The sequence below is a fragment of the Rhamphochromis sp. 'chilingali' genome, assembly GCF_963969265.1.
Source record: "Rhamphochromis sp. 'chilingali' genome assembly, chromosome: 19".
NCBI classification, from domain to species: Eukaryota; Metazoa; Chordata; class Actinopteri; order Cichliformes; family Cichlidae; genus Rhamphochromis; species Rhamphochromis sp. 'chilingali'.
In genome coordinates, this window is record NC_137946.1 from 7,584,401 (window position 1) to 7,589,007 (window position 4,607).

The window sequence follows — 4,607 nt, forward strand, 5'->3', positions numbered from 1 at the left end:
CCCTAGCTCTTCCCTCTCAACTCCATCTCTGGTAATGAGCCTACCCCAGCACAGCACACTGTGTAAATGTATCTGCACCAGTGCCATGTGCGTGCTCTTTCTGCTGTAATTACACTCTTCATCTGAATACGCAGCTTAGCTCAGCTCTCAGCTTCTTGTTTCTTTTTCTCCCCCCCCCACACCCCTTTATGCTGCCTCTTCAAACATCGAAACAGAATGGAATAGCAGCAAATGTGACAATTATTGGAGGCAGAATGCCTCCAATAATGCACATACTAATCCACATACACACCAAAGCTTTGAGTAAAGAAAGAGGACTGTTTGTGATCTTGCTGTTGTGTGGACTGAAACAGACTGATTAAAGCCATGCAAACAGGAAATAAAAAACACCCAACATATAGAGTCTCTGCTGTTCATTTGTGTTTGAGTTTGTGTTGCTGTTGTGATACCTGATGCCAAACGGTTCATCCTGTGGTCACCAGTAAATGATAAATGGCCTGTATAGCGCTTTACTTAGTCCCTAAGGACCCCAAAGCATTTTACACTGGATTCAGTCATTCACCCAGTCACACACACATTCACACACATTCACACACTGGTGATGGCAAGCTACATTGTAGCCACAGCTGCCCTACAAAGGACTGTAACAATTTGATATTTAACAATAGCGCCCCCATGTGACCGTCTGATCCCTCCACACAGTAACACAGTGGACCAGGTTTCATTAAAATTGTAACACATTTTAGGTGAATAAAACATTACTTCAGCTTTTTTTTGTAGAGTACCCCCATTAGGTCAGTCACTGAAAGATTTAAATTGATAAGGACTTAGTATATTATTCATAATCTGCAGACTGTGACGATATATAAAATTCTTTTTTTTTAATGAATCACAGTAAAGTGAACTTCAGCAGACAGCACCCATATGCCCATATGTATGGAGTCAGAGTAAAAGTGATGTTGCTGTGACCTAGGTGTTATATTTACAGAGAAACGTAGCCATCTTTTTAGCTGTGCATCTGCACTGAAATGTGTCTTAATTCCCAAATTGCATAATTCCATCATACAAAAGTCTCTAATGAATAATTTATTGCCAAATGGATATATAATTGATGGAGATTTGCTCTGTTCTGTTGACTGAACAAGGTCATTTATAACCATTGCACCAGGCTTGTATCCTGCTGTGAAATGAAAATTTACCGAGCCCCCTGAAGTCAAAAAGGCAGTCAGGCATGAAGCTGCATCCATACAGGAAGAAATTCATGTAACGTGCTGACCAGATACCATTGAAAACACTGGTAATGTGAAGTAGACGGGACACTAGATACATTTCATTTAGCTTCATTTAGCTTCATTTAGCTTCAACCCTCCAACGCATAGTGAGAGCTGCAGAGAGGATCATTGGTGTCTCTCTCCCCTCCCTCCAGGACATTTACAGCACCCGTCTCACTAAAAAAGCCCTTTGCATAGCGGCTGATCCCACGCACCCAATGCAAAGCTTCTTCAAGCTGCTGCCGTCAGGGAGGAGACTGCGGAGTCTCCAGGCCAGGACCAGCAGACTGAAGGACAGCTTCATCCATCAGGCTGTCAGGAAGCTAAACTCCCTCCCGATTCTGCCCCCCTCTCCCCTCTTCTCCACCACGGTCTCACTGAACTCTGTCACACACACACACACACACACACTCACTCTCTGACGCACTCACTGGCCTGCTCCAGTCACTTTGTGGAGCATTGGACTGCCATTACCTCATAAGACTTTGCTGTTACACTATCTCTTACCGTACACTACTAAATCTCCATTTGCACTATTTGCCTATTTTGCACCACTATGCCTTCTTACTTGAATATTGTATATTGTATATTGCATAGCTTTTTTTTGTTATACGTAAAATTGTATTGTATTTATTTAAATTTTTACTTTTTAATTATTTTATTTGCATTTTTCTAATCACTAGGGTTTGAGAGTAACGCAATTTCTATTCTGTGTATGTCCTGTACATGTGGCAGAATTGACAAATAAAGTTGACTTGACTTGACTTGACTTGACTTCATAGGCTAATTGCTTACATACAAGTAAAACTTGGCCAACAGAAATGGAAACCAGAACGTATCCCATAGTCCGTAAGTATTTGGACGTTGGCACAGTTGTATTTTTACCCCTGTAGATCACCACTGTGGGGTTTTAAATCAATCAAGATGTGATTGAACTGCAGACTTTTAGCTAGCTTTAATAAAAATAAATAAATGAATGAATAAACTGTAAATATTAATATGGACCTGAATATATTTATAGTGTTTAAATCATAGTATTTGGTGATTGTGATCATGCCATAGTTAACTTTGAAAAACAGATTTTCTTTGACTGCTACAAACAGATTAGTACAGCCACTTCACAGCAAGAAGATTATGATCAGAAACCTCCTGAAACGCTTATTCACTTCTTAAACACTGACAGACAAGCAGTTTATATCTGGTCCCAGAATAGTTTTTGAACAGCTGTGCAAAACCCCACAAATATTAATTATATTACATCAATTAAAAGTGTACTGAATTGACTTTAAGGTTAGTTTGCAGCTTAAATACCTCAATTTAAATATTTACAATTTATATAGAATTTAATTTACTGATAAATCACATTTCATCACAATTTTGAGAGTCTCTGATTTGCATCCATTGTTCTTATATCTCCTCTCCCCGTGACATTGTCATATATGATGTGATTTGGGGTGAGACACCTTCAGCAAAACCAGTGAGAAAAGTGTCCAAATATGTGATAGAGAAGATTTAAATCACACTACATCTTAAGGGTGTAGACTCGGACATTATCTAAACAGGAAAACTGACACAGCCAGGAGTTTGGAAAAGTGTTCGCTGATGGGCTGCTTCCACTACCAGTCTTACATGCAGTTGTGTTAATGCTCATCTCTTTCCACTTGACTGTGAGTCAATGCAGAGTGAATGAAAGCTGCAGCACTACAACTAGTGACGTACAGAGTATCTAGCGGTTTTCATCACTTCTTTTTCTTCCTCCCTGTCACCTTCCAGTCATCCATGTTGTATGCAAGCTCACTAATGCACATACTAACCCAACTCTTAACTCCAAAGCTGCAGGGGATATCTATTTATAGAACACTGTGCTATGCACTAAGCCTCCAGCGTGCTGTATAATTACACAGATTTGACATCAGACATGAACTGATGTTTCTTTTTCCTATGCTATGGACACCTGCTTATCAGCTGTCTTAATCTTGTAAACTATTTCTATTTATGTTTTCTATATATTTGCATATATCCTCTTTGTATGCAGCAACATATGTCTTTGTATCTGCTACACAATGTTCTTCAACCCACTGAGTATTGCAACTTTCCCCTTCCCCGATTCACCATTTCCTTCCATTTTAAAAAAGGCTGAAATTATCCATCAATCCAGGAGCTATCCAGTTTTTCAACCAGGATAGTGCCCTATGCGAGGATATGAAGAGCTGTTAGCTTCAGGGCCGCTGACTGGACTGACAGGCTGGAGAGGGGACAGAGATGTTATTATATAATGTGTATGACACACATACTGTAAACATATTCAGTGGAGAATCTGTGCAACAAATATTACCAGAACTGTATTTCTGAATACTAACATAGTTTCTGTTAAATGCAGATGCTAGCTCTCTATAAGCCTTCCGCTCCGATAATTAATCTCACCTTATTTGTCCTGACTCCTTCCCCTCACCTCTAACCCAGTCACAGCAGATGGCTCTTCCCCCCTAAGCCTGGTTCTAGTTCTAGGTTTCTTCCTGTTGGAAGGGAGTTTTACTTTTCCACTGTAGCCAAGTACTTGCTTATATGGGATCATCTGATTGTTGGGTTTTTCTTTGTAGTATTATAGGGTCTATTACAAAGTGTCTTGAAGTAATTGTTCTTGTGATTTGGGGCTATATAAATAAAACTGAGATGAGGTGAAATGACCATGTTTGAGGTGCAGCACCCTATTTGTGACCATTTTCACCCAGTGACATCCAGCAATCCCTGTAGACAATAGCATAAAGTCAGCATAAAGTGTAGAATTGAATCTAAGCAGCTTCATCAACTTAAACAAAAAATTATTGTCTGCTACCTTTGATCTAACTGGCCACAAGTATCACAGCCTGCTCTGTACCAGTTCAGCATAGGGCATTGAACTGCCTTGTACTATATTTTCATGCAACTTTTGAATACAACACAAGATTAGTATACTTTGATTGCAGGCTGTTTCACAAAAACATAACTTAAGATAATGTTACATTTATGCTCACTTCTCTTCTGAAACTCAACTTTATTTAGATGTGTAGCATGAACACATCACAGGAATGAAAAGGAAAAGGGGAAGCATTTAGGTTTGGGATGTCATTTTCTTTTTACTAAGGAAGTATGTTCAGGCAGTTACTAGAAGTCTGACTGTCAGACTGCGACACAGTCAAAATGAACTGATTCTGCTGTAAAATGCATGACTATTGAGGTTTTTCCTTTCGTTAATACTGCCATTTAGTTGTGTAAATGTGCATGTTAGAAGTGTGTAGAGGTTTTGTGTTTTTAGATAATCTGTGTAGAGTTTTAGATCCCTCAGTTGAGTGAGTG